This window comes from Pseudorca crassidens, chromosome 20 (assembly GCF_039906515.1).
Source record: "Pseudorca crassidens isolate mPseCra1 chromosome 20, mPseCra1.hap1, whole genome shotgun sequence".
NCBI classification, from domain to species: Eukaryota; Metazoa; Chordata; class Mammalia; order Artiodactyla; family Delphinidae; genus Pseudorca; species Pseudorca crassidens.
In genome coordinates this window covers 26,693,033-26,705,768 of record NC_090315.1, presented here as the reverse complement: position 1 = coordinate 26,705,768, position 12,736 = coordinate 26,693,033, and the positions used below count along the sequence as shown (strand labels likewise).

Genomic DNA, 12,736 nt, shown 5'->3' with positions numbered 1-12,736 from the left:
TCTCCCTGTCATCTTTTACTGGAAAGATACTTGGATGAAAGAAAGAAATTGTTGGCACTCAGTCATTTAAGCTGTGCTACCCTGCAGAGGAAACCACTAGCTGCCCACTAATATCCATGTGACCATCTTCCACAGTAATAAATTTAAATATGGGAAGTAGCAACCCAGCTAAGAACCATATTTCCCAGCCCCCATGGTGCCAAGTGACTAAGCTCTCATAAATAGAATGAGCAGAACAATTTCTGCCTCACATATTAAGAAAAAAAATCCCCAGCCCTGAACTCTTATTCTTCCCTTCTGATGACTGGAATGGCAGCAAGCAGAGGGACCTTAGAGGCCATATGTTTAAAACAGAAGCTTTATCATAAACCTGGATCCTTGAATATCTATCTGCACAGAGCAAGGCTTCATCAACGTTGGACCACACATCTTGAACTGTAAGTTGAAAAAAGAAATAAATTTATTTGTTCTTACAGCCACTGAATTGGAGAGTCTCTGTTACAATCTTGATACATACTCTAATGGTCAATTAATTTGTTTTGATCTCAGTCTGATGTTCAGTCTTTCTGTCAATTCAGTGATCTCTATAACTAATATAGTAATTACAATTTTAAATACCCTTGGGGAAATAGATACTGTTATCCGACTCCAGCCATTGCATTAGCTGAAAAATTTTAGATGAGAGCCCCCTGAAAGCAGCATTCTCTTGAAGGGGATGCAAGTTATGGCAGAGACCCCTGGTCATTGCCAATATCTGTTCTTCCCTTCTCCCATAATAATAGTTCAACCACCTGTAGCTGATGACGTGGCTATCCAGCTTTCCTTGAACTAGAAATGGCCATAAGACTAAGTTCTAGCCAATGGGATGTAAATAGAAGTGATACGTGCAGATTTCAGATCACACTCTTAAAAGGTGGGGGATGCCCTCCCCTTACTCTGTCTGGAGTACAGATACGGTGTGTGACATCCTAGAAGATGAGGGCAACACAGTAGACACAGAAGAAAAATAATATAGAAACAGCCTGGGTCCCTGACACCATGGACTGCTTTGAGAGAGATAAAAACTTCTATCTTACATAAAACACTATTTTTTGGGGGGAGGGGAATCTCATTAGACCAGCCAAAGCAATGTCCTAACTGATGCATAAATTATGTTCTCAAAGTACAACTGAAATACTGAAAGGGAAACTGTAATGTGTGGATTGGAAGACAAGAGAAGGGCTCTGGCTTCAGTGGGGCTACTAACTTGCTAGGTGACTTGAGCAAGTCAGACCCCTTCTTGGAATCTCAACTTCTTCATCTAAAAATGCAGCCCCTACCAAGATGAACAACCAGTGAATAAGTTGAGAACATGCCAAACACAACAAAAAAGAAAAAGAATAGGCAAAATCAAGCCCTGCTATAGGCGAACAAATCCATGGAAAACATCGAAAACAAAAAGCAAGGCATGTATATTATAGGGGCAACTCTATGCCCTTTCTTTCTTCTTTTTTTTTCTTTTTTTCCTTGGTGTTATTTTCTTAGACATTTGTGTTTTTAAATAAATCTTACAGATTCAGTGCCAAAATCCCACCTGCATCCTGCTGAGAAGTCATAATGCCATGTTTATGACACCAGCTCTGTTTCCATGGGGATGATTGTGTCAGTGTAATTCCTGCATTATGACTTCTGGGTATGTTTGAAAAGATGGGTGAAGGCAATGAAAAAATCTTTGAATATGCACATTTGTTGTTATTCTGATAACTCACAGCCACAGGAATGATGATCCTGAAAATAGAGAGGAGGAACCAGACAGACGCCCATTAAAGGATGACATCATTTTCCTGACTGCTGAAAAGGCCACTTAACCCCTCAGCCCTTCTTCCTTGAAGTTTTTGGGCTGCTTCACTTTAAATTTTTTCTTTAAGTTTTTAATATATTAATTTGCATGAGGCAGCTGTAAGGCTTTTATGTGCTCCATCTCATTGCCTAAATCATCTGGGTAGGGATTGCATTAAGCTCATCCTGAATAATGGCTTCTATTATTTAAATCCATTTTAAATTCAATTTTGCCAAGAAGTTATCACTCCTACTCCATCTGCAAATATGGAAACTTAAATGTAGAGGTTCCTCCCGAAATTTTCCACAGAGAGAAAAAAATGTCATCCATTTAAATGCATGCTTTGAGCACTGAAAATTCCTTGAGCAAACAACTTTAAACAACCTATTTCTTTTTAATATCAAAATTGGTTTTTTTTAATTTGCTGATTATAAAAGTAATTCATTTACTGTAAAAAAAAAAATCAAACACTGAAAAATCTAAAGTAAAAAACAGTGTCTACTCAAAATTGCTATGATCCACAGAAACATTGTTTTATCTTCATACTTTTTCTAGATCTTTAAATATAAAGAAATATCAATATTTATGAAAATTGAATCATATAATATTGTAGCAGACTGCATTTTCCAAAGAGGACCACGTCAATATCCCCATCCTGCATGCACTTCTGCAAGTGTCCTTGCTCCCTTCAATCCATTCTTTGATGAGAAAAGGTTATTTCTCCACCCCCTGGAATCTGAGAAGGCCTTTGGACAGCTTCAGTCAATAGAATATGGCTGTCATAATGTTATGCTCATTCTGTACCTAGCCCTTAAATGGCCTGGCAACTTCCATTTCCTACTTCTTGGAAGCTGGCCACCATGTAAGAAGTAGGACTCTCCTGAGACCATCATGCTCTTCAGGAAGCCCAAGAAGGCCTGGAAGATGAGATTCCATGTTGAGAGGTGAGGAAACCGAAGTTCACCAAGGCACCAGACAGGCAAATGAAGAAGTCATCTTGAAAGTGGATCCTTCCATCCCAGCTGACCCAGCTGATATATCTGGGGGGGTCAAGAACAAACCATCCAGCTGAGCCCTTCTTGATTCCTGATCTACAAAATCAGATGCAGAGTGAAATCATTGCTTTTTTTAATGATTACCAAGAAAATTTTAATGAAATGGGAAAATATAATTATGGGACATTAAGTGAAAAAACTGAAGTCCCAAACTATAAATACAAGATGTTAGCTATGCCTTTGCTTGTCTCACTTAGCTCACTGCAGCAGCCACCTAAACGGGCTCCCTCAACCAGACATGACCCCTTTCAATGCATTCTCTGTATTGTAACCAGAGAGGACTTCCTAAACTAAAATGGTTATTTTAAACTCCAAAGTTCTGGGGTTGTTTGTAACATAGCAATAGATAACCAAAACATATTCTTTGAATATTTTTTGTTAAAACAAATTAAATGGACCTCATCTCTTTTAAGGGTTCTCATATTATATGCATTTATCATACTTTAATTAACTCATCCTTAATAGATGTACTTTTAGACTATTTTCCTTTTTATTATCATAAATAATGCTGAGGTGAATATTTATTTACATATGCACCTATCTGATTATTTTCAAGAGTGAATGTTTGTAAGTCGTATTACTGGGCCAAAAGATAATTCAAAATTCCATTTTGATATCTTCAGTCTGCTTGTATTTCAGGGATGTACAGAGTTATTCCCACACAGGGTTATACGAGAATTTCTCTTTTTTCCACACTTTCATCATCTCTGGACCTTATCAACATTTATAATCTTAGCCAATCTGCTAATGTATACATAGTTTCACTTTTATTGGCCATTTCTTATATTTTGTAAATTGCTTGTTCATAAAGTATGTTTATTTCAGAGTTATTTTAAAGCTTACTTTTGTTTTTTATTTTAGATGTTGGGGGTAGGAGTTTATTAATTTATTTATTTATTTTTGCTGTGTTGGGTCTTCGTTTCTGTGCTAGGGCTTTCTCTAGTTGTGGCAAGCGGGGGCCACTCTTCATCGCGGTGCACGGGCCTCTCACTATCGCAGCCTCTCTTGTTGCGGAGCACAGGCTCCAGATGCGCAGACTCAGTAGTTGTGGCTCACGGGTCTAGTTGCTCCGCGGCATGTGGGATCCTCCCAGACCAGGGCTCGAACCCGTGTCCCCTGCATTAGCAGGCAGATTCTCAACCACTGCGCCACCAGTGAAGCCCTAAAGCTTAGTTTTTTATGTAAATAAATTCATATATAGAAGACATTACTGTTCACCAATATTTCCATTACTGTTCCTCTTCCAGAGAAGCATAGGAAAAACAGATTTCCCTAATTAAGTGAACTTATGTATGTCTATGTACCTTGATTTGGATGGAAAACAAAAACGAAAAGGGAAAGGACATGCATAAAATCCAGGAGAATACCTTTAAAAGCTGTTGCACAATTCTCCATTCACTTCTTTCCCTTACCGCATCAATCATGAAAATACAGGTTGATAGGAAGAGTCCATAAGATCTAAATGGCCTGGAAGTCTAAACCAATCTGTTGAGAAAATTGCTCTGGAGAGTCTTCCAGACCCTCAGAGTTTTTGTGAGCAAGAAATAAATGTTTTTCAAATTGATGCACTGATAGTTAAATTGTTTACTACTGAGGAGTAACCTAACTTATCTGACTCATATTCAATACAATACACACCTGATTATATACATGCTTTCCAAATGCATGGTTTGTCGTTTGGTTTGTTTGTTTGTTGCTTGGCTCCACCCCTACCTACACATATATCAACACACACAACATGGGTCACATTGGGAGAAGGATTTAAAAATCTGGTATGAATCCTTCCGTATTTTTCCTTCATGCTCACAATACTATAACAAATATGCACATACACGTACACAGGAATGTATGTAAACTGGGATTTTAGTCTTTGTTTTTTTAAAAAAAGAAAGCAGACTATTATATACCCTTTTCTGTATCCTGCATTTCTTACTCAATAAGTGGTAAAGTCCCCTACTATAGCTCTAATTCACTCATTTCACCAATTGCTCAACAGAATGGAGTATGAATGCTGTAGAATGTATTCAACCATTCCCCTCTTGACCGGCATGCACTTTAATCCAGCGTTGTGCTGTTAGAAACAATGCTGCAATAACACTTTAGTGCCCATGCCCGTTAATAGATCTGCTTTTATTTCTATTGGCATTCTTGGGAGAAGCCTGGTAAGGTTAAATGATACATGTGTTTTTATTTTTAATAAATACTGCTAGGTTATTTCTGCCAAGGGCTATAACACTGCACATTTCCACCGGGAATAGGAAAGCATCATTTTCTTTAAATCCCCACAAGTATTAGGTGTGTAGCTCTTTCTAATGAATGTAAACTCATAGCTCTTTAAATTTGCATTTTCCTGGCTACCAGTGAATTTTAGCATCTTTTTATGTATCTGTGACCATTTAAATTTGCTCCTCTATGACTTTCCCTTAGCTGATATTTTAATTACTATATTTTTCTTGTCAGTTTGAAGAAGTACTTAGAATAATATGGACAACTTACCCCTTATCTGTCATTTGTATTATATGATTTTTTCCCACTCCATTTTTTCCATTCATTTAATTGCTTCAATAGCCATACAAAGGTTATTATAATTTGATTTATAATATCTAAGTTTCTGGTTTTAGTTGAGAAGTTCTCCTTGACCCCTAAGTTGCAGAAGTTTTTTGCAGGAGTATTGTGTTTTTTGTTGTTTTTCATTTTGAATACTTGAGCATTTAAGTCATGAGGAACCTATTTAACTTTTGTTTGTTTTTTTGATTTTAAAAGTTAAGGTATTATTTATATAAAATAAAATACACTTATTTTAAGTGTGCAGTTTGATGAATCATGATAATTATATATGACAAAGTAATCACAATCAAGATATAGAACAGTTCCATCATTATAAAATTTTTCTTATGCAGCCTTATATCTCCAACCCCAGCTCCAGGCAACCACTGATCTGCTCTCTGTTACTATAGTTTTGCCTTTTTCTAGAACTTTTCATAAATGGAATCATCCACTATAGACTTTTGTGTTTGACTTCTTTCACTTAGCATAATGTTTTTGAGATTCATCCATGATGTTGAGTGCATTAATCTTTTGTTACTTCTCATTGCAGTATAGAATTCCATAGTATAGATAAACCACAATTTGTTTATCCACTCACTGGTTTTTGCCTATTATACATTGTCCTGCAAGACATTTGTATACATGGTTTTGTGAATATAAATTTTTCCTTCTCTTGGGTAAATATCTAGGAGTGGAACTTCTGGGTCTCATGGTAAGTGTATGGTTACAGTTAAATGTACTACCAGACTGTTTTCCAAAGTGACTATACAATTTTGCATTTCAGCCAGCAATGTGTGAGACTTACAGTTGTTCTATATCCTCACCAACACTTGGTATTGTCAATAATTTTCAGTTCAGCCATTCTAATAGGCATGCCATTATGGTTTTTAATTGGGTTTTCTCTGATGACTAATGACGTTGAGAATATTTTCATATGCTTATTGGGCATTCATATATCTTCATTTGTAAAATATCCATTCACAAATTTGATCCTTGTTTTAGAAAGACCTTCTGCCCAGTTTTTATTGGGATGTTTGACTTCTTAAGAGTTCTTTATATATTCTAAATACAAGTCCTTGTCTGATGTATGTTTTTGAGAAAAAAAAATTCTCCCTATTTATGACTTGCATTTTTATTTCTTAACTGTGTTTCTTAAAACCCCAAAGATTTTAATCTGAATGAAGTCAATTTTATAATTTGTTTGCATTTATATTTTATGCTGACTGTATCCTGTTTAAGAAATCTTAATGTAATCAAAGTCACAAAGATTTTTCTCCTATGTTTTCTTCCAGAAGTTTTATCATTTTAGTTCTTACATTTAGGTCTATGATCCTATTTTTTTTTTTTTTTTGCGGTACGTGGGCCTCTCACTGTTGTGACCTCTCCCGTTGCGGAGCACAGGCTCTGGACGTGCAGGCTCAGTGGCCATGGCTCACAGACCCAGCCGCTCCGCGGCACGTGGGATCTTCCCAGACCGGGGTACGAACCTGTGTCCCCTGCATCAGCAGGCGGACTCTCAACCACTGCACCACCAGGGAAGCCCTATGATCCATTTTTAATTAACTCTTTCTAGTGTTAGGTAAAGGTGTAAGTTCATTTCTTGTATATGAATATATAGTTATTCTAGCACCATTTGTTGAAAACTTTCTTGGCGCTTGATTGACCATTTAAGTGTGGGTCTACTTCTGAACTCTGTTTTGTTCCACTGGTCTCTATGACTATCCTTATACCAATTTCAATTGCTACAGATTTATAGTAAATTTTGAAATCAGGTAGTGTAAGTCTTACAAATTGATTTTTCTTTTTCAAAATTGTTTTAAGTATTCTATGTGCATTGCCCTTCTATATAAAATTTTCAATTTGCTTTGTATATTTCTTCAAAAATCCCACTGGTTTTCATCTTCTCAGACCCTGGAGCATCCCAGATGCACAGCCCAGACTGAGAGATGTGGATACTGAGGAGGCCCAGAGTAGATAGAGTAACTGTAATCTGTTCCTTAACAGATTTGCTTTCTTGCCTGAAACAACTAACAAAATCTTTTCCTTGACAGATTTTCTTTCTTGCCTGAAACAACTAACATATAGGACAAAATAAGAAAGTTTCTCAAGACATTGAACATCAATCAAAAAAGGACAGTGATCTCTGAAAGATGAAGAACAGATGAGGTGAGCCCTACAATTGCTCTAGCTATGGCCTAGAGAGAGTTCTCAGGCAGCAGCACAGGGCAGGGCAACCCAGGTGGAGCATAGCAGTCTCCCTAAGTTGAAGAGAGGAGCTGGGATCCAGAGGGGCTAAGGCAGCTAGAATTAGCAGAGCAGAGTGTTGAAGAGGAGAGAGCAAGCTGCAAGGAAAGAGAACTCCAGAGATCTGTGAGAGTCCCAATACTCTTCAACACGCACGTGTGAGAAAACTATCAAAAGGATTAGAAGGGAAAGTCCTCGAGGAGTACAAAGGGCCAACATAGTGCCTGTTCACATGATCTGGAGTGAAAAATCCTCATAATTATAGGAACTGGTAGAATACTAAAGAGAGTTTGCCTCAGTAGTGGAGAAATTTTTACCCTAATCTGAACATTGCTCTGTTCCCTGTTATCCAAGCTTAAGGTAAGACCCAAAAGGATCAAATTGTTTCCAAGCAACTTAACTGCATCCAAAAATGAAGCTCAAATATATTTAAGCAAGTATACATTAAAGAATAACGTACACAAGGAAAATTTCACAAAGCCTAAAATACATTCAAAAATTAAGAAGCAGGCAAAGAAGTAGAAAAAAATGCAAGCCATAATGAGGAAAAAAGTCAATCAAACTGACCCAGAAATGACACAGATGATAGAGTTAGGAGGCAAGGATATTAAAATAGTCATTATAACTGCATTCCATATGTTTAAGCTAGAGGAAGATTGAGCACAATAAGTAAGGACATGAAAGATATTTTAGAACAGCAAAAAATCGAAATGGTTTTTCTTGTTTCAATCCTCTTTCTGTTCTTCACCTTGGACAATATTTATCATTCTATCATCATATTCGCTTACATTTTCTTCTTTCATATCCATTTGGATTTTAAGTCCATCCAGTGAATTTTTAATTTCCAAAATTGTATTTTTTTATTTCTAGAATTTCTATTTGCTTCCTTTTTACTGTTTTTATTTCTTTGCAGAGATTTCCTTTTCTATGCTGAAATATTTTCATTAATTGAAAATATGTTTTCTTTTACTTCATTGAGGATAGTTGTAATAGTCATTTAAATAACCTTGTCTATTAATTGCAGCAGCTGATTAATCTTGGGGGGTCATACCTGACTGACTTGTCTCCTCTTGAGAATACATTCCATTTTCTTAGTTCTTTATATGTTAGATAATTTGGGATTATATGCTGGACATTATGTTAAGTTGTGAACATTCTGGATTCTGTTATTTTTCTCTTATGAGTGTTTTTAGCAGAGAACGTTCTTGCCTGGTTTAAACTTCAAACTCTGTCTTTGAGCAGCAGCTCTAGTCTCAGCTCAGACCTTTCGTCTTTAGCTGAGCTGCTTTGAGTCTTCTACACATGCATAGTTTGAGAGTCATTATGTGGGTTCACACTCCCCCTCCAACTCTCTCCAGAATTCACAGTATTCCAGCTTCAATTTGCTGTTTCCCCTAAAGCTGCTGTGAGCACTGCCATGTGGACTCACAGAGAGGAACTTGCTAAGCTTCTTGTGCCCCTCCACCAAGTGAGCATGCACCTCCCACTAGAGTATACCTGCTTCTCTTCACTATCCCATACTTTCAGGTAATCACTTTTTGTATTGTGTCCAGGTTTTATCATTGTTTTCTGCAGTGAGGGGCAGGGGCAGGCAGGTTGTGCAGTGTAGCCTTAGTTCATCATAACTGGAACCCTGGGAGAGTTCAGGAAGGACTTATCTTTGGATGTGGTGTCAGATCAGAGTCAATTTAGCTGGATGGCTAATTGTTCTAGTGCATTTATTAAATAACCCATATTTTCCCATAGAAGTACCCATTTTTGTCATATGTAAAATTCTCAAGCATTGGCACACTCATTTTGAAGTCTCTTTTTTATATCCCTGATCTGTCTATTCCCATGCAACTATCACATTGATTTAAATACAGTGACTGTGGCATAACCTTAAAAAGCAAATTCTCCAACATGGTTATTCTTTATGATTTTCTAGATTATTCCTAGGCATTATTCTGTAATATATATTCTAAGATTATTCATTTAGATTTTAAAAAGTATTTGTATTACTAATTGGAATTTCATCAGGTTTATATAATCATTTGGGGAGAACTGCTGCTAACCATAAGTCTTCCTATTCAAGAAACATGTTTCTTGGGGAGACCTTTCTTTTATCAGTGAGATTTTATAATTATCTTCAAATAGGTCCTGTGCCTTTCTTTTAAATTTATTCTAAACACTGCGTAATTTGTCATTTATAACCAATGTCATATAGCAATGTCATTTATAACTAACATTTCTATGTGCTGATTTCTAGAGTAATGTAATTCATTGTTATATTTATATCCAGCCAAATTCTGATACCTTCTAAAAAAGCAACTTTAAAAACCCACAAAAAGGGCTTCGCTAGTGGTGCAGTGGTTGAGAGTCCGCCTGCCGATGCAGTGGATACGGGTTCATGCCTCGGTCCGGGAAGATCCCACATGCCGCGGAGCGGCTGGGCCCATGAGCCATGGCCGCTGAGCCTGCGCGTCCGGAGCCTGTGCTCTGCAAGGGGAGAGGCCACAACAGTGAGAGGCCCACGTACCGCAAAAACAAACAAACAAATAAAACCCACAAAAACACAACCTTTTGATTTTCTATGTTTATAGATGCCTTTAGCAAAAGCATTGTTCTTTTTCCCCCATTGTTTATGCCAGTTTTGTTTCATGCTTTATATTGTTGCAGTTTTAGAGACTCAATACTAAATACTAGCCATAGGAGGTATCCCCTATCTATTGTCAGATCATATGAAATCAGTTTATTTGCTATTTAGTTCATTTTATTATTGAACCTTGATTTATAGTCATGATTCAAGTAGTTTCCTTTTGTTGCTATTTTATTCACAATTTTAATAGCTACTGAATTTTATCAAATATCTTTTCTGTATCTATTGTTATAATATGGCTATCTCATTTACCGTATTATTATAATGGGTTACATTGATAGATTAGCATATTGACCTTGCATTCTTGGAATAAATCATACTTAGTCAGAGTTATTATTGTCTTGACTTTAAAATGACCCCAAAGTTAACAAAAAGAGTTCAGCAATGGTTCTATATTCATAAGCAAAATTGGTTGATAGTATATTTTATGAGAATTATCAAAATTAGATGTTAAGATTATCCTGGTTTCATAAAGTAATGTGGGAGGTCTGGATTTTCCATGCCCTGAAATATCAAAATACATTGGAATAATCTATTCTATAAAGGTCAAACTCGTCTTGACAATGGTGCCCTTAACAATGATAGAACTCGAATAAATTTCTAGTTTTTTCTAAGATGGTTAGTTTATTCAAGGTTTAAAATTCCTGAGTAAACTCCAGTGATATCTATTTTGCTAGGAATAATCTATTTCCTTTAGGCCTTAAACCTGGATATCATCGTTGCATGCAGTATTCTTCTGTAATTTTTAAATGGTTATAGTCCCTTGCTCATTCCACATCTTGTCTATTTTTGCTCTCTCTCTCTTTCTCTCTCAGCTTAATTAGGCTTGCAAATGTTTCTGCTTTATTGTTTTTTTCCAAAGAAACAAATTTCTGGATTTATTTATCTTTCTCTTTTTCTGTTTCATTATTTCAACCTTTACCTCTATTAATTCCCTTTTCTTAGTTACTTAGTTTATTTGATTACTTTTTCTAACTTTATATGATGAGTATTTTGTTTCTTTAATAGTTTTATCTTTCTTCTTTAAAAATTAAGACATTTAGGGCTTCCCTGGTGGCACAGTGGTTGAGAGTCCGCCTGCCGATGCAGGGGACACGGGTTTGTGCCCCGGTCTGGGAAGATCCCACGTGCCGTGGAGCGGCTGGGCCCGTGAGCCATGGCCACTGAGCCTGCACGTCCAGAGCCTGTGCTCTGCAATGGGAGAGGCCACAACAGTGAGAGGCCCGCGTATCGCAAAAAAAAAAAAAAAAAAGAAAAGAAAAAATTAAGACATTTAAAGCTCTACATTTTGGAGAGTTCTGCTGTGCTGGGTCATTTTACTTTGCTGGTGATTTCTTTTAAATTTCTTCTCGAATTCAAGTGTTTTCTAAAGACCTGTTTCTTAGTTTGCAAGTAATTAAGATTGTTTAAAAACCCTTTCATTATTTACTTCCAATTTTATTGGATTATAATCAGAAAGTATAGTCAGAAATTTTTAAGGTTTTTTTTCATGACCAAGTCCAATTTTTAAACATGTGCATGAACATTTAAAACCTTGTTTTGTATCTGAAAGAAGTAAAAGTTCTATATACAGTTATTAAATCAAGTTTGAGTGCAATCCAATTCTACTATATCATTTCTTTTTTAACAAAGTTTTTCTTAAAGGGAGAGTAAAGCCAACTGAAAGAGCACCCAGTGGCCAAAGTTGGAACAATTTGAGCCACAAGATAAATAAAATTGTATTGAGTCGTAACCTAAAATGTAAGTTTCCATGAGTCCATTATGATATAAATAAATGACTGAGTAAATAAGTAATTGGGAGAGAATAGATAAATCTCCAGTGCAGAATTCCAAATAAGTTATTTGGAAACTCTACTTTCAAGGACATGGAGCAGACCTTCCACTTCTTAAGTGTGGGCTGTGTGTAGTGACTTTCTTCTACAAAGTACAGTACAGAAAGAGGAGGGGGAAAGTAACCTTATGGTGGAGAAACATGAAAAACACTACTTCATCCAGGTGATCAAGGTTAACATCTACATGATAAGTCACTCTCATAGTATGTCCCCTCGATATGATGTAACAAGAATGGCATTTTACCTCTGTGGTATTTCTTCAAAAGAAAACACTACAGTCTACTCATGAGAAAAGAAGTCAGGCTAAATCCCACTTGAGTGACACTCCACAAATATTTGACTAGTAATCAAAACTGTCAAGGTTAAGATGTCAGCAAAAATGGCAGAATAAGGACATGCCAAGGTCCCCCCTCCATAAAAGCAATGAAAAAACTGGCAAAACTGGTCAGAAATAAAACAGCAAAAAACTAAATCTCAGCGAGAGCAGCAAGATTTGTGGCATTGTAACCTAACATTCCCCACTCCTCAGCACTGTGGAGGCCTTGAAAAATAATAGCCTGCATTCCTAATACTGTACAAGAGGGAGCAAAATGAGGCTGGA

General features: G+C 36.6%; 1 long non-coding RNA gene across 1 annotated transcript; it reads left to right on the top strand.

Moving 5' to 3' along the window:
* Positions 1–265: 265 nt before the first annotated feature.
* Positions 266–11,952, top strand: LOC137214505 (uncharacterized). The gene is made up of 3 exons (XR_010938934.1): positions 266–437; positions 7,473–7,587; positions 9,947–11,952. It is a non-coding gene; the product is annotated as an uncharacterized lncRNA (long non-coding RNA).
* The last annotated feature ends 784 nt before the right edge of the window (positions 11,953–12,736 follow it).